General features: G+C 47.7%; 1 protein-coding gene across 1 annotated transcript in view; it reads right to left on the bottom strand.

The window, feature by feature from the left end:
- Positions 1-18,775, bottom strand: part of RNF144B (ring finger protein 144B) — a 334,233-nt gene that overhangs the window by 14,500 nt on the left and 300,958 nt on the right. The gene's annotated exons all lie outside the window — the stretch shown is intronic.

The following is an 18,775-nucleotide window of genomic DNA, read 5'->3' as shown; positions in this document are numbered from 1 at the left end:
GCTGCTGACATGGAGGCCAGATGTGCCCAGTGTGAGTGTTGGACATGTCCCGCTTTGCAGTGTTATCCCAACATTTTTTGCTTCTTCCTCCTATTTTTTCCTGTGTTGGTTGGGTTTAGGACTTTGGGCACTTTACAACTGCTAATCAGTGCTAAAGAACAAGTTACTTACCTTCGGTAAAGATATATCTGTAAGAAACAGTAGTTAGTATTAGATTCCTTACCTTAGAATATCAGGCGTCAGTCTGGATCCGGAAACTTTTGCGTAGCAGTACCCTTGCACGTCGGTAGGCGTCGTCTGCGGCTCCGCGTCCGTCGTCGTTGGCGCCGGGATGATGTCGCCGGAGTACTTAGACGTCGCCCTCGCGCGCTGACGTCAGTTCTTATACACAGCTTTTCCGCACCAGAAACGCAGAGCTATGTAAAAAACCAACACTATTGCCATTGACACTTGGGCCCTGAAAGGGGATGACCTTAACCCTAGATATCGGTTCGCAGAACGGGGAGGATGGGTGGGGCGGTAAGGAATCTAATACTAACTACTGTTTCTTACAGATATATCGTTACCGAAGGTAAGTAACTTGTTCATCTGAAAGAAACAGGTTAGTATTAGATTCTTTACCTTAGAATAGATACTCCAGCAATACCAACCGCGGTGGTGGGTCTGCGAACCAATAATCACACCAGAAAGTCCTGGAGGACAGAACGGCCAAAGAAGCCATCACTCCGGACTTGGCTGTCCAGGCAGTAGTGTCTTGGAAACGTGTGCAGCAAGGCCCACATAGCTGGCTGACAGATGTCCTGCAAAGGGACTCCCCGACCCAGGCAGTGGTAGCCGCCGTGGCCCGAGTGGAACGGGCCCTCAGCCCAACAGGAGGCTCCCTCTTCGCCAAGGAGTAACAAGCCTTGATACACAAGACGACTCACCGAGAGATGGTCTGCTTGTGCACCGCCCGTCCCTTCTTAGCGCCCACGTAACCAACAAAGAGTTGGTCATCCACCCGGAACTGGTGTGTGCGATCTAGATAGAATGAAAGCGCACGTTTTGGGTCCAGCCGGTGGAGCCGCTCTTTCTCTTTTGAGGGAAGCGGTGGCGGAAAGAAGGTGGGCAAGGTGATAGACTGCCCGATGTGGAAGGCCGTGACAACCTTTGGCAGGAAAGAGGGTCTAGTCCGCAACACAACCTTGTCCGGATGGACAGAAAGGAAAGGAGGTTTGGATGAAAGAGCCTGGAGCTCACTCACTCTCCTGGCAGAGGTGATGGCAACCAGGAAAGCAGTCTTCAGAGTAAGAAGGCGGAGAGGACAGTTGTGAAGTGGCTTAAAGGGAGTGCACATCAGATAGGTAAGAACAAGGTTCAAGTCCCACTGAGGCATCACAAACGGAACAGGGGGAAACATGTGTGGGCTGCCTTTCTGAAACCGAGTTACAATGGGGGACTTGAACAAAGACAGTTTATCAGGCAGCCTAAGAAAGGCTGACAGGGCAGAAAGGTAGCCCTTGATAGTGCCCAGAGCAGAGCCTTGCTGGGCAAGAGAAAGAAGGAAGAGAAGAGCCTCAGAAAGAGGGGCAGAGAGAGGATCCACAGCCTTTGCTGTGCACCATGCCACAAATCTGTTCCACCTGCAGGTGTATACCGACTTTGTGGAGTGACGCCTGGCTGCCAGAATTACATTACAGACTTCAGGAGGCAAGTCAAATGGCCTCAACTGTCGCCGCTCAATCTCCAAGCATGGAGGTGGAGACTGGACAGGTTCGGGTGGAGGACCGTCCCCTGCTGCTGCAACAGAAGGTCCTCCTGAAGAGGCAGACGAACCGGGGGATCGACTGACATACTGAGTAGCTCGGTATACCAGTACCTTCGTGCCCAGTCCGGAGCCACAAGGATGACTTGGGCCCGGTCGCGCCTGATCTTCTTCAGCACTCTGGGCAGAAGTGGTATAGGCGGAAAGCCGTATAACAGCCCGCAACTCCTCTCGTGACGAAAAGCGTCTCCGAGGGAGTGCCGCCTTGGAAATTCCAACGAGCAGAACTGATGACATTTTGTGTTCTCTTCGGTGGCGAATAGATCTAACCAAGGCTCTCCCCACTGCAGAAAGAGACCTTGCGCCACGTTCGAGTTCAGACGCCATTCTTGATCCATCATGCACCGTAGGCTGAGTTCGTCCGCCCTGGATTTCAGAGAGGCTGCCAGGTGTTGAACCACCAGGGACACGCCCTGATGTTCCAGCCACTGCCAGAGACGCAGTGCCTCCTGGCAGAGGGTCCACGACCCCACCTAGCCCTGTTTGTTGCAGTACCACATGGCAGTGGTGTTGTCCATGAACACCTGCACTACACTCCCCCGGACAGAGGGGAGGAATGCCTTCAGTGCTAGACGAATCGCCTGCAGCTCCAAAAGGTTGATATGGAGCCGGGACTCCGCCGGAGACCAGAGGCCTCTGATCTCCGCCTCTCCCATGTGGCCACCCCAGCCCTGGAGGGACGCGTCCATCACAACTACGTGCTCCGGCTGGGGAAGGGAGAGGGATCTGCCGCTGACCCAATCATGGTCCGTGAGCCACCACTGCAGCTGTCTCACAGTGCCCTCCGAGATCAGGACATGGTCGGACAGTTTGCCCAGATGCTTGGCCCACTGAAACTTCAGGTCCTACTGCAGAGCCCGCATTCGCCATCGGGCGTGATGCACCAGAAGGATGCAGGAGGCCATCAGCCCCAGAAGCCGCAGCGTCAACCTGACCGAGACTCTGGATAAAGTCTGAAAGATCGGAATCAGAGCCTGAATTTCCCAAACCCGCTGTTCGGGAGGATAAACCCAAAACTGCGCCGAGTCGAGAACCGCTCCGATGAAGAGGAGCTTCTGGGAGGGGCACAGGTGTGACTTCGGCACATTGATGGAGAACCCCAGCTGGTGCAGGAGGTCTGCCGTCGTCTGGAGCTGACTGACGACTGTCTGGGGCGAGCCCGCCTTCAACAACCAGTCGTCGAGGTAGGGGGAAGACTGAAACCCCTAACCTGCGCAGATGAGCTGCGACCACCGCCATCACCTTCGTGAACACCCGTGGGGCGCTGGTAAGGCCGAAGGGGAGCACGGTAAACTGAAAGTGCTCGTGGCCTACCGTGAACCGCAGGTAGCGCCGGTGGGCCGGCAGGACAGAAATGTGGAAATAAGTGTCCTGCAAGTCCAACGCTACCATCCAGTCTCCTGGGTCCAGGGCAGCTAAGACCTGAGCCAGTGTCAGCATTTTGAACTTCTCCTTCCGGAGGAAGCCGTTAACGTTCCGTAGATCCAAGATAGGGCGTAGGCCCCCTTTGCCCTTCTTGGGTACCAGAAAGTAGTGGGAGTAGCAACCACACCCTACTTCTGGCCCAGGAACGCGCTTAATGGCCCCCTTCGCCAAGAGGGCCGTAACTTCCTCTTGTATAAGTCGCAAGTGATCCCCCGACACGCAGTGGTATTGCAGTGGCATGGCTGGAGGGGTCGCCTCGAAGGGGAGGGAGTAGCCCCTTCGGACGATTTGCAGCACCCACATGTCCGAAGTGACAGTGCGCCAGAGGAAGTGGTGATGGCAAACCCTGCACCCCACTGGCGTCAAATTGGCCTGAAAGCATGGACTAGGAGGCTTTAGAGGCAGATGCTGCAGGGGACGGCGTGGACTGACCTCACCATTTGTCCCCGACCGCCGCCACGGCGGTTTCCACGGCCGCCACCGCGTTGTAAATTAGTCTGCGGTGCGTGGCTGGCAGCACTTGTGGGGGCGCCCCTTCCATGGCCACGAATGGAGCGAAAGGCACCCATTTGCTGGCGCGAGCCGAGAGGCCCAAGGACTTGGCCGTAGCCCTTGAGTCCGTAAAGCGCTCAAGCGCATGGTCTGCCTTGTCGCCAAAAAGGCGACGGCCATCAAACGGCATGTCCATGAGTGTATTCTGGACATCGGCCGAAAAGTTGGCGGACCTCAACTAGGCATGGCAACAAATCGCCACAGTTGTTGCCATCGCTCTGCCCAGTGAGTCGTGGTATCCAGCCCACACCGGATGGAAAAACGTGCTGCATCTCGACCCTCCGCAAGGGCTTGGGCGAGTTTAGCCCTGACCTCCGCCGGGCATTCTGGCAGCACGTCCGCGACTGTCTCACAGAGAGTGGGTGTAGCGGCCCAATAGGCATGCGGTGTTGGAAGACCGCAGTCCCAAACTCAGGGAGGAGAATACCTTTGTGCCGTATTACTCGTACCTCTTGGATTCCCGATCAGGAATGCGGTCTGGGAGTTGAAGGCCTGGATGACCAGGCTCTAGGGGTGGGATGGGTGGACAGGAAACAAGGGTCGCCCGGGGCCGGCGGTGGCATCTGGCCACATTCCTATCTACAGGCGGACCTGTAGCGGGCCTGGACCAAGTGCCCAAAAGAACGTCAGTCAAGGCCTCATTAAACGGCAGCAGAGGCTCAGCCGAGCTTGACCGCGGTTTAAGGACCTCAGTGAGGAGGTTAGTCCTCATGGTCGCGACGGGGAGCTCAAGGCCCAAGGCCCTGGCCGCCGCGTCAGCACCCCACTGTAGGTTGCCCCCTCCTCCGTAGCCACGGTAGAAGGTTAGACAAAACCAGTGTCCGGCGAAGTGTTCAGACCACTGGCATCCCCAAGTTCACCTGTCCAGTCCTGCTGGGACTGACAATCAAGTGTCAGAGGATCCTCGGACCCCTCCCAATACACCTCATCACCCATCTCCTGATAATGAGGGTTGTCAAAGGATGGGGCCGGTTAGTTGAAGTAAAAATCTCCAAGCCGCTCCGACGCCGGAACCGGATCGAGGGAGGCATCGGGGACAGCGTCGCCCGAAGGCGGCGCTGGAGGTGACACCCTAGGGATCGGCGCCAGTGAGGTCGTCAGGTCAACCGGCGACGACCCGGATCCGGAAGCGGATTCGGCAGGGCCCTGCAGCGCCGGGCCCGAAGGCGTCGGCGGCTTCGGGCCAAAGCACCCAACCCGCTGGGGCCCCCAGACGGGTCCGCTGGGCCCGAAGGCGCCGTGGAGCCCATCGGAGCAGAGAGCGACCTCATGGCCATGAGGAAACGCTCGATCTCCTCCGGTGTCACGTCCCGCCCCGACCCGTCCCGACGGAGCTGCATGGGCAGCGTCACCCGAACCCCCAGCCGCGTCGCGCCAGTGTCGGGGGGAGTCGGAAGAGCGAGGACGTCTCTTAGACTTCTTGTGCTTACCTGACGACTTCGAGCCCGAAGACCGATGGTGACTCCCGGAGCTATGATGACTCCGACCCCGCGACCGGTCCCTCGACCTCCGTCCGGACCAGGACCTCTCGTGGCGCGGGGCTGACTGCCTGAGCTCGAGCCGCTTGCGGGACCGCTCCCGCCTAGCTTTCGACGTCAGGGCCTGGCAGTCGGGGCAGGCCTTGTCGTCGTGGTCGAAGCCGAGACAGTGGCACCGGCAGTGAGGGTCGGTAACCGACATCAGTAGGTCGCAGTCCTCACAGGGTTTAAATCCAGGCATCCCTACCGGCACCGTTCGGAGTCGAGAAGACTTCGAAAATGGATCAAAAAGGATCGAAAAATGTTGTCAAAAATTGACTATGGGTACCACTTTTTCCAGATCAGCGCTGCTGGCGCGGAAAAAAGAAGAACTGACGTCAGGGCGCGAGGGCGGTGTCTAAGTACTCCGGCGACGTGATCGCGGCGCCAACGACGGACGCGGAGCCGCAGACGACGCCTACCGACTCGCAAGGGTACTGCTACGCAAAAGTTTCCGGATCCAGACTGACGCCTGGGGATATTCTGAGGTAAGGAATCTAATACTAACCTGTTTCTTTCAGATGTGCATATGCTCTCTGTGTAAATTGTTATTATGATAGGTTCTCCCTCATTGGCATATTTGGATTTACTGGTCAGTCCCTAGTAAAGTGCACTGGGTGTGCCGGGGCTGGTAAAACAACTACTACTAGTGGGCCTGCAGCACGGATTGTGCCACCCACATGAGTAGCCCTGAAAAGATGTCTCAGGCTTGCCACTGCAGTGCCTGTGCACAGTTTGGTAACTGCCATGTCGACTTGACAAGTGCACTCACTTGCCAGGCCCTAACCTTCCTTTCTTACATATAGTACACCCCCATGGTAGGCCCAAGGTACCCCCCTGGGCAGGGTGCAGTGTATCTGAAAGGTAGGACATATACTGATGTGTGTAACATATCCTGATAGTGAAAAATGAAATTGGCAGTATTTCACTATTGAAAGGCTATCTTGCCCCATAGGACAGAATGGGGAATACTTTGTAACATTTTCAAAGCATATCTTCCCATAAGGATAAGATAGAAATATAAAGTTTAGGCTCTCTGAACTCAGAATTTAATAACACATCTTTTACTAGAGATGTTTTTTTTAAGTGTGCGTCTGAAAATGCCACTTTTAGAAAGTAGGCATTTCTTGTTTAACCATTCTGTGTGCCTCTGCCTGTTTATGTATTGACTGTCTAGTTTTGAAATTACAGGGGCTGGGGAGGTGCCTTCTCTCAGACAGCCACCGGGAAGGACCCGCTCCACCTCCGAATGGAACCCTCCGAATCTAGATTCCGGGGGAAACTTAAAACGTTTATGTTCCCTACTATGTAACCATTCTCCATTTTTGGCTCTGCTAACATCTGCCTCCTGAATTCTAGCAGCAGTTAGCGCGGGGACACACAGTTTTCTGTGTAACCAGGCGCTTAACAAATGGCTTATTATTTATTATTTTAAGGGGGGGGTTGATGTGTGTCCTACCTTTCCTGAATGAGTCAGGGCTGGGCTGAATAGACCTGGGCTGCATTCAAAGTAGTGGGAGGAGTGCTCATTAGCACCTGAATAGGCGTGGTCTGCATTTAGAGTGGTGGGAGGAGATTTCCCTTTCACCTGAATAGGGCCTCTCTGCCTTACACAATACTATCTCGACCTTCTGCCGGGCAGCTGCACCAGAGAGGACAGGATTGGTTGGGACTGGGCTCAGAGACCCATGCACAAAGACATTTGGGGGTATAAGTATTAGACCTAAAACCCCTGAACTTTAGACTACTTGGGAATCAAGAGGAATCGTTGCCAAGGAGAAGAGCTGGAGAAACTAAGAAGTACTGCCCTTGCTGTGTGTCTGGGGTTGGCCTGCAGTTGCTGTTTTCTGCCAAGGAGAGGAGAAGGACTGTACTGTATGCTGTGTCCCCTGCTTGAGGAAAGTCTCCAAGGGCTTGAGTAGAGCTTGCCTCCTGTTTAGAAGTCTCAGGAACACAAATACTTCACCCCAGCTCTCCTGACCTTCCTTGCTCGGAGTTCCGACCTGCCAAGAGGTGCCTGTGACTGTCTTGGGCCTCTGGAAGTTCTTTCTGCTGTTGGGAGCTGGAAAAGCAACACAACAAGGAAATTGACGTATCGCGCTTCTTGCGAATGTTTTTTCCAATGCAACACCGTGGTGCAAGAAGCATCTCCCCGCATCGTCGCACCGCTGCCGAAACCAACGCAGCACTTGTCCTTGTGGCAAAAATCGAAGCACAGAGGGATCGCAGCTGAAAAGGTCGACGCAGCACCGCTCGCCGCATCATTCGCTGACGCCTACTGGATTTCCACACATTGTCCCTGTGCAGCAAGTTTTCCCAAACGCATCACCCGCAGATTGGAGTCATCTCAGAATTGACACATCGCTTCCCCCTACAGACCGGCCCCGCCGTATCGCTATGTACAGTGGAACGGTCGCATCGCATCCACAAAGATCTCGGGAACAAGGCATCTCATTGTTTTTCAATGCTTCTCATCGGTGCAGCTGTTTGGCTTGGTGAATTTCGTCTCAACAACAGGTACTTTGCAAGAAAACATGCATCCATAGTTTTCTATGGACTCAGTTGCTAAAACCTTTTGAAAGCCATTTTTCTTAATACTTGTATGTTGGATTTTTGTAGTTTTGGTCTTGTTAAATTTAGATAAAGACACTTTATTTTTCTAAACCGGTGTGGTGTCCATTTGTGGTGTTAGCACTCTGCTACTGTGAGTGTTGGTACAAATACTTTACACATTGCCTTTGGGATAAATAAGCCTGTGTGCTCGCGCCAAGATACCAAGGGGGTGAGCAGGGGTTATCTAGAGTGTGTATCACCCTTATCCTGACTTGAAACAAGGGTCCCTATTTGGACAAAGGTACCTACCGCTACCAACTAGAGACCACCATTTCTAACAGTGAGTCAATCATGAGCATGAAAGTAAGCCAAAGTATAAGGCTGAGGTACACATAGTGATTTCTCCTCAGAAAAAGAAGTTGTGCTTCAGGTGTGGATTTGCACTTCCACACAAAAGAAAATGTCCCACCATGGGGCAAATCTGCAACGGCTGAAGAAAGGAGTGTCACGGCATGAAGACAAAATGTTAGCCTGAACGTTCCAGAAGCAACATTCGGCACACGCCCACAAGTCCAAGTGACCCCAGATCGGCATCTTAATCTTTGTCAAACAGTTCTTCAGCACCAATGTCAAATGAAAGTGAAGAAGATGGTTGTACCATATCAATGTTTACCTCAGAGAAACGTGGGCATGTTGGACGGGCCACGTGTATGGAAAAATACCGATCCAAGAAAAGTCTACATGACAAAGCACCAAAGTCATTCAAACACCATCTGAAAATTACACTAAAGGGAAACAGATGTTCAATACCTTTCATCATCGACAGTGATGCGTCGGTTAACATTATGCCTGATGAGAAATATAATTAAATGTTTCCATTGCCCCGACTTACGCCATTAAAAACTAAAGTGTATACGTGGGCTGCAACAACGCCATTGAAAAGTCAAGGTGTATTTGTAGCAACGATGAAACATAAGAAAAAAAACAAAGTACAAGCACCCATTCATGTACTTCAAGCTATGGCATCAATAGCCTGTTTAATCAGTTTCATTACAGCTGCTGATATGGGACTGATATCAGTGAACTATAACATGAATGCTCATCATTAAATAGCAAATAAGTCAATTCCCTTCTTTGTTTCATGGTTTGGGAAAACTAACTATGAAGGTCCAATTACACATTAATGAGGTTGTCCGTCCTATTGTTCAAAGACACAGATGAACTGCCTTCACTTACAGGAAGCTGTTGAAGAAGAACTTGAATCCTTACTCAAACATGAAATCACTGAGTGTTCTACTGGTCCAACTCCATGGGTTTCCCCACTGTGGTAGTACCCAAAATAGACAGTAAAAGAGCTGTATGCATCTGCGTGGATATGTATAAAGCGAATACGGCAATCAAAAGAGAAGGACATCCAGGTCCACACAATACTGGCATAGCACAATTAAATGGTTCAAAGGTGTTCTCTCGCCTTGATCTGAATAAAGGATGTCATCAGTTAGAACAAGAGAAGAACTACAGGTACATTACAACCGTTTCTACACATGTTGGTTTGTTCCGTTAGAAAAGACTAGGTTTTGGTGTGTCATCAGCTGCCGAGGTCTTTCAATAGATCATTCGACGTATCCTACAGTCGTCATGAATGCTCTAAACTATAGTAATGAGATATTGGCTTTCAAGCTACACAGTAGGAACAAGATAAAGCTCTCACGAAAGCGTATCATTTGCTTGCTGATGCCGGTTAAACTTTGAATGCTGAGATAAGTGAGTTCCATTAGACAAAGTTAAAATTCTTTGGTCATATCTTTTCTGATGGGGGCATGACACCCATTCCAGCTAAAGTGCAAGCTCTGTCAACTACCAGTCCCCCACAAGATGTTTCCATATTATGTTCATTTCTTGGCATGGCCAGCTATTGCTCTAGATCCATAGACGTCTTTACCAATGTCAGTGTGCCATGAAAAGACTTGACAAAAAAATAATGTTTCTTTCCATTAGTCACATGAATGCGAGCAAAGCTTTCAGAAAATCAAACAAGCTATAGAGAATGCTACTGGAATGGCTTATTCTGATCCAAAGCTTCATATTGAGGTTGTTGTTGACGTTAACCCAGTCTGGTTAGGAGCCATACTGGTACAGTGCAGTGGCCATTCAACTGCTCGAAGATATATTGCGGCCTACGAAACCCGAAGTTTGTTCCAAACTGAACATGCTTATTGATAACCTGAGAAAGAAAGCTTAGCAGTGGTGTGGGCTTAGGGACATTTCCACTTTTATTTGTACGGGTATCGCTTCACGCTTGTGACAGATCATCAATCATTGTTGACCATCTTTGGTAATCTAAAGGCAAAAATGCTTATTCGCATTGATTGTTGGGGTCTGTAATTGCAAGAATACAACTACCCCATCGTGCATCATCCAAAGAAAGATCAAAACCCTTAAGACAACTTTTCACAAGTGCCTCTACAGTGTCCCAGCAATCCTTCCAAGAAGGGCTGAAGTATACATAAGTTTCATTGTGAAATCAAGCACCCCAGCTGCCATTTTGTTGGACCAAATTGTCTCTACCATGAGTCGAGATAGTGACATGCTAAAAATGAAAGACATTATTAAATATAATTATTGGTACCAGCACTCTTGACCTCTTACAAGTGAGGGTGAATACCATAAGTTTTAAAATGTCAAAGATAAACTGTCTGTTACACAGGAAGACATTTTTCTAAGAGGTTAAAGAATTGTCACTCCGGAGAGTCTGCAACAACATATAATCAAAGTGGCCCATGAAGGACATTGTGGAATTGATGCCACCAAACGAGCTCCCCGAGGCTCAGTCTAGTTTCCACATCTCGACAAGAGAGTTGAAAGAGAATTAAAGGCCTGTCATCGAAAATCACTCAACACCCCTTAAACATGTCGGAGGTGTTGACAAATGCATGCTAAAGATTGGAGACAGAGTTGCAAATGTTTATATTATAGGAGAGTTCACTGTATATTATTGTTTAGTAAATCCTAATTGGACCGTGAGCACATAGTATTGGGGGCATATAGAAGTTAGTTACACCAATGGGAGGTTTTAAATAAATTGATAGATTGGCCAATGTGAAAATGTGTGACACCTTTGGATAAGAAGAGTGCCTAAGGCATCAGCAATGCATTCATTTGTCTGGGAAGAAGGTGGTGAAGAGCATTTGCCCGAGAGGGCTGCACCAAGAGCACCTGCAGCTCATTCATACATTGCGCAGACATGATGAAAATCAAGAAAACTGTTTTGAGCATCACTAGTCACAGGAAGCAGCTGCACATCAGCTCAAAAGACATGAAGATAAGAAATGTCAATACTAAGTTCAAATCCCACTGTGTCACGAAAAACTACTTCGGGGGACACATGCAGGGCAGACCTTTGATAAAACGCATCACAAATTGTCTTTTAAATCATGAGTGTTGATCCAGTAAACCGAAGAAGCCAAATGGGCTGGCAGAATACTCTTAACTGTGCAGACAGTAAGGCATTGCTGTGCCAATGAAATACCTAACGATACATCACAACATTTGGTCTGCAGAGGATCAGTATGACAAGAGCCACATCAGGTAACAAATTTCTCTGAGTGACCAGCATAGATGGGCATTGTCAAATCGAGTCATATAAAAAGCATAAGCTTGGCTGGCAGATAGTACACATTTGTCTGCCTCTATTCTATCATCAAGCATAAGGTGTAGGTTGCAGAGACTCAGTGTAGGCTTCTCACCTGTTGCTGAAACAGGAGGTCATCCATAAGTGTAGCTGGATCGGCTGACAAATGCTCCTAATCAGGGGTCCTGGGTACCATACTCTCCTAGCCAGTCTGGGATATTAAGATGACTCAGACCAGGTCAGTCCAGAATTTTCCTCAGAGCTTGAGGCAGGAGAAGTAACAACATAAACATGCACAAGAGCCTTCTGGGACGCCACAGATATATGGCATCTCCTAGAAAGCATTCTGGACGAAACTCCAGCATGCCAAAGTTGTGACACATTGCGTTCTCGACATTAGGGAACAGACTTACCTAGGGCATACTCCACTTATCGAACAAGCCCTCAGCAACCTCAGGAAGGATACAGCACTCGCGGTCTACCAATCAACATCTGTTCAGCTCTTCTTCTCTGGAATTCAGGTATTCCTCTAGCTGGCTGGCACCCAGAAACATTTTCTGCAAGCCCAGCCACTTCGAGAGACATAAGGCCTCAGGGCACAGGCCCCAGTACCACATGGTGGCCATTTCCTCTGTTAACAAACACCTTCAGCAGCCGTCACTTCATGGATAGGAGGAAGACTTTCAGAGTAAGGGGGATCGCTCAAAGTTGCAGAAGACTTATGTGGAGCTGGCCCTCCACTGGAGACCTGAAGCCTCTGATCTCCACCTTTCCCAGATGATCTTCTCCCCATCCCAGCAGCATCACATCTATCACAACCATGGAGTTCGGGAGGGGCAGGGAAAATGGTCTGCCACTGGTCAGGTAAGAATTGGTCATCCACCATGGAAGACACTGTACCATCTCTTGCACAATCTGAATGGAAAAAACACAGAAGCCCTGATGCTGAACCACTTGAACCTGAGGTTGCACTGCAAGGCCAGCACATGCCACCTGGTGTTCGGAATGAGGAGAATGAATGAGGTCAGACGTCTAAGAAGCCACAGAGCCATCCTCACTGAGACCCTGCATTAAGTCAAAATCATAGGGATCATAGCCTGAATGGCCTGAACCTACTGTGGCAGTTGAAAAGCCTTCAACGCCATTATATCTAGGATAGCCCACTGAAGAGAATTCTCTGCATGGGTGGGACTTCCATTCATTGACAGAAAACTGCAAAGATGCCTGGAGTTCATCCATAGTTTGGAAGTGAAATTCAACTGCAGCAAGTAGTTAAGGTATGGTAACAAAGATATCCCTGACCTCCAAAGGTGTACAGCAAACATCTTCATCAATTTTCTGAACACCTGCGGGGCGAAGTAAGGCCGAAGGATAGTGTTGCAATTTAAAAGTATCCTGATCCCACTGTGATCTCCAGGTAATGCCTGTGGGACTGCAGGAAGGGTATATGAAAATAAGCACACAGAAAGTCCGGGAATACCACTCAGTTTCCTGGGTTGAGAGAAGCAAGAATCTAAGACAGGGCAATGATTTTGAATTTATTTATCCTCAGAAAGGCATTCAGTGGGCAACGTCCAGTATAGGTCTGAAGCCTCTGTCCTTTGGTGACACGAAATAGCATGAACATCACCCCTTTCCTCTCACTGAATTTGGCCCCCGCTTGATGACACACTTGGGCAGCAGAACGTTGACTTCTTGCAGAAAGTCTCCAAAATGATCTGCTGAGAGGTGGCCTGATGTGGTGGTAAAAACAGGCAGGGGAGAAAACGAAAGGCAGGGTGTAGCCACTTTGAATGAAATGCAAGACCCATCTGTTCATGACGAATCTTTGTCTGAGGAGGAAATTTCACATCCTGTATTGTACCGGCTACGTGTGGGCCAGTGAGATCAGATTAAAGTGTCTTGGCAGCTGCTGCAGTAAGGGGAGGAAGAGTTAGTGTAAAGCTATCTCTGCTGGGTTCAAACAGCCTCGTCAGCCACCAAGATATGTACCACGAAAAGACTGGGTCTGCTGCTGTGTCACAGGCTTGGAGGGTTGTTATTGTCTGTAAGCTAGCCCCTTAGGATTGCCCCTACATTTTCTGTACTGCTGAACAGGTTGGGAGGGCTGTTGTTGTCTGTATGCTATCTATTGCTCTATTCTCTGATAGTACTGGTGTTGAGGCAAAAACCAAGCATTAGAGCATGGGTGCTTAATGAATAGCTGCGCTCATACCGTTAAAGAGGCCTGGCATGGACTGACATCAGTTTGGATTCAGGGACCAGTATTGGAGTTGTGTTTGGTGCTAGTGCTGGTGGTATCAGAGTTGGCATCAGTGCCGGTCTGGAACGAACAAGCATGGAAGCAGGATCCAGGGTGGAAATTTTATCCGGTGCTGGTACAAGCCTGAGAATGGGTCCCAAGTGTCAGTTGGTAGTGGTGGAGGGCACATGAAGGACGTCCATCTGGATACCTAGTAGCTTCCTGGGGCCCAAAGGTAGCCCAGAAGGAGCTTGGAATGTCTGAAAGAATCGCAGCATGTATTCCTTGAAGACCACTAGTTTCTGAGGAGTCCATGATGGCCAAGGGAATTCAGGGTACAGCGGGCCAGTTTTGAGATAGGAACAGATTTCAAAGACGATTGTGGGGTATGATCTTTTGATGGACACCATTGCATCTTCCCATCTGATTTCAAAAAGTGGAATGGATCGTGTCTCGTTAAACTTTCTTAGGCTTATAGCGCGTTTTTTACTTTGACTTGCCAGAAGACTTCAAGAAGGAATGAGACTTCATGTGGGACCGGCCTCAAACAAGATTGTGAGTGGCCCCTCGAATTAGAACGTGAGTGGGACTTCTGTTCTGAGCACATTTTCTTATGGTCAGTGAGGCAGAGTTTCATCTCCACTCCAAGGACGCCTTTGGGTGCATAATCTAAAAATGAGGAATCTGTGGTAAAAAGGTATCCATCAGAAACACATATAATATAAAAATAAAAATTAATTATATACCAATCCAATCCAATCCTGGCATCTACGAAAGACAGGCACTGACTCCGTAGGACTTTGTCAAAGAAAGTATTTATTCCAGAATGACGACCTAGACGCGTTCCGATGGCGAACCAACTTTATCACTACATCAAGTGCCTTTGAATTTACACAAAATATATGGTGAGCACTCTTAGTTGGTTGTCACAGCAACCGTTCTTGATAATAGACATAGAAGTTTCTATACGCTAAAACATGACAGTACATTTTGAAAAAGAAAATCATATTACCTTTGTTCTAGACTTCGATACTATTGGAACAACAATAATTATTACGAGCATAATTCAATAATATAAGTAAACTGTGACATTAAAATACCGCAGAAGCCATACTGCAGACAAATTGCGATAGTAACCGTGTTGTTCACGGGCTGTAATGTGTCCATACAAAGAGAAAGAGAAGAAATGTATCTGTATTTTGTTCTATCCTCTTCGCTGCTGCAATAATCACCATTGCTTCTAACCTATTGAATAACATAAGGTACAGCATTGATATAGATGGTTCTGAACATTATGTACATGTATATGTATGACAATATAGCTCGTAGGTAATCCTACCAGTTTCCATTGCAGTGATGGGACCTAACGCTATGGAGTGGGATCTTGAAAGGGGACAGGTGGCCAACCTATCACAAATGTAAATTTAGTGCCTCATCTGTGTTCATCTCATTTGGGATTTTAGAATCGAATAAGATGATATACCTCGATTCTAATCTCCTAAGTGATAGCTGTCTGTTCCCTCCTCCGGGGTTTTTAGGAGACATTGTCAATCATAAACAAGAGGGGATCTTGAGCTTTACCTCCATGGCATGAGTTACTAATGAGCTCTTCTACAAATCTTCTGACACTTTCCTCAGAGCCCAGCCAGAGAATAAAAATATCATCTATGTACCTAACATACAGACCTACATTTTCAGCCATAGATTTTCTCTGCATCGCCATGAGTACTTGCTCCTCCCACCAGCCCATATGCAAATTTGCATAGCTGAGGGTGAAGCAAGTACCTATGCATGTGCCCTGTAGCTGCTTGTAGAAGAGTCTGTCAAAGATAAAGATGTTATTATCTAAACACCATTCTGCCATTTGTAGCAACATCATAGTAAGCTGGTGTAGGTGTACTGGTCTTCTCCCCAGATAGTGACTTAATGCATTCCGGCCATCCTTGTGTCTTATACTGGTGTATAGAGTGTGTACATCCAATGTTATTTTTACAGAGTCATTTTTCCATGATGTACCATAGATTTTTGTCAGAAAATCCCCTGTTGAATGCTGGGAGTTCATGGACACAGGGCTGAAGGAAAAAATCTATGCATCTTGATGTGTTTTCAAATAATCCCCCACTCCCAGCTATGACAGGTATTCCTGGGGGGTCCAAGCATTTTTGTGGATCTTGGGTATAAGATAAAGCTGTGGAGTCACAGGATAGTCATTTTTTTTTAAATTTCTGTTCCTGTTTCGAAATTAACCCAACACCTCTCCATTCTTAGAGGGCCTTGTGAAACGTTTCTTTTACTCCAAAGATACAGGTGGGGCTAATTGGACTGTAGCATTCTCTGTCCTGCAATTGTTTTTGTGCCTCCATGTTGTATTTGTCTAGTGGTCATAAGGCCACATTGCCGCCTTTGTCAAACCACCGAATAACTATATCTCGGCGTTGTTTGATTTTTTGTATGACGTCATTATATTGCATCCTTTGGTTGTCATTAGTTTTTATAAATTCTTTGCTGTTTAATTTCGCCACTTCCTTCAGGTCTTTGACTACATTTTCGGCAAGCTTTTGTATAAACAGCTCTGCAAGGTAACTCAATCTTAGACTGCTACCGTGGCCTAAATCAGACTTAATTGAAGAGTGATCCCAGTCTTCCGATTACATGAGTTGCGTCGTATGAACCACATCCATACCTCAGTCCAAAACTGCAGGCTGAGAGATGGATGGTTTGTGCAGTTCCATAAGGATCTCATTTTAGAAGCATTGTGGAATCGATGCAGCCCCTTGTCTTTGACGAGGGAATGCCTGAAGTGAGCTATGTGCCTGTGAGATCAGTTGTGAGCTAAAAGATGAGGAAAGATACCGACCCCATAAGAACGGATTCAGACAGTAGTTGTTGGCGTGGCTTAATAAAACATTAGTTCACTGAAGTCCTAGGAGAATATGGGCCATATGACTCAGTTTCTGGCATCTACTTCTGTAATTGTGTGTTACTTTATCGCCATGAAATTATGGTATATTGACCATGCACTGATAGTTCTTCATGGTACCCTTTGGGGTGATGAGGGTACATGCATGTCCAAATCAGAATCTTACTGTTGGGGAAGCGTAAGTTAATAAGTGATGACATGTTGCCTCAGAACTTGTTCAAAGCTTATGAGTCTCAAGTACTCTTATTACAGACAGGGCGTGGGATGTTCAACATAAATCCATATGTCCTTACATAGACTTTCTCTTTATGAAAGAGTTTGTGACAGGTATGGGGGCTATGTATGTCTTCACTCAGCATCTGTGTATGCTCAAAGACTCAAGGATGGTGCATGTCTTATCACATTGTTTGGGCATTTGACAACACAATGTACTTAGTTATGTTGGTGAGTTTAGATGAACAGAGTGATATGCACCAATTTCTGATGTGGCTACTAGTTTATGACTAACTGCTATGTAAGATAAAGAACGCTAAAATGATCTATCCCTCTATTGTTATTAATGTTAAGCTATATTTTATATGAAAGGCAAAGCAGAATCACTATAAAAAATAGTAGTATACAAATCAGTTTTACATTGTTTAAAAGAAAGGCACCTTATGCCAGGGTTAATGGCAGCGGATTCTGACATGGGCTTGGATTGAAGTTAACTCAGCAGCTATGCGATTGCGAGGCCTTCAGCTGTATTTTAACAGTGAAGTGTCACATACATAAAATGAGGAAACAGTAAAAATGTAAGTATGACAGTCAGATGGTTACATCTGGGTGGGCCAGAAAAATCTCCCAGGTAGCGAAGTCCATTTTTTGTTGTGACTGGAAAACTAACTTAACAAGTTAGAAAACGTAAAGTGGCAATGTGAAGGCATAAAATTATGTTTGTAATACTCAATCTTCCATAAAGGCAGAGTGAGCGCAAGCATTTGTTGGATTGCCTCTAAGAGAGTAGATGTGCAACACATTGGGATGCATAATCAAAAAAACTCGGAAAAATTATATACTAAAGACATCAGTAATAGTGAATTGGTTTTAAAGGAATGTTGAATGCTAATTCAAAGCATTAGATGTAAATAGCATGGGACTGATTATATATTTTTTTGGAAGCAATAAACTGTAGTTAAAAAGTCAAGTGACAGGTGCACTGACAAGACCCAAGCATCCATGTAGGTTAACGACTGCCCTTCTCCCATATCTCTGCTGCTGCCAGCGAAAACACCATACATTGTCCAGTTATCTAAGACATTTACCAGCATTTTATGCCATGTGAGTGTCCCTGAAAGTTCAAGCTCAGGCAGCTAGATAAATAATAAAAATGATCACAGATGTGTTGAAGGCAAGAACCTTTTTTTGTGAAGTACACAAGTTCTGCCCAATTAAAATACGATCTCCTAGCTCCAAACTTGGGCATAGCTAAAGCCTCTCTCTGGCAATGCTTACATAATTGTCTGGTGAAAGCTGCGCTGTCAAGTAATGTAAGTCAGACCATAACAATTACTGGTCTGAGGCAGTCAAAAACAGGGTTTTGCAAACCTGCCGTAAGGACCCACTAGGGCCGGCAGAAGCCTGCGATGATCGTCTACTGGAACAGAGGGAGAGGTGTGGCGCAGCAGCCAGGGCGGCTGACTCCTGAGCGGGGGACTAACGGTTCGATCCCCAGTGCCGGAGGCAGATCAGCTTAGCATCATGTGACTCTGGGCAATAGCTCAATATTCTCAAAGACGGCTTCCAACGCCTTGAGACCCTTAGGGGTGATTAAATCGCACTTTACAAATACCGGGTTATTACAGATCATAATATAGAAAGTGAAGGCTGTGGTGTCACAAAAGCTGCTGCCAACCCCTGCTACAGAGAAGGGGTTCCTATCCAGGCACTGCCGGCACAGGTAAGAGTGGTGGTGCGGTGGGGAGGGTAAGTCGACTGAAGACAGGATACGACGGGATAGGTAAAATTAAATACAAAAATAAATAAAACCACTTACCTTGAGCTCGCAGCATCGCTGAGTAATCCAGTCATCTGTTAACTTCCACCCGCCACACCGCTCTTACCTGTGCTGGCCGTGCCTGTTCATATTATGAAG

The sequence above is a fragment of the Lissotriton vulgaris genome, chromosome 4_1, assembly GCF_964263255.1.
Source record: "Lissotriton vulgaris chromosome 4_1, aLisVul1.2, whole genome shotgun sequence".
Lineage (NCBI taxonomy): Eukaryota > Metazoa > Chordata > Amphibia > Caudata > Salamandridae > Lissotriton > Lissotriton vulgaris.
This window is presented reverse-complemented; position numbering and strand designations above follow the sequence as displayed.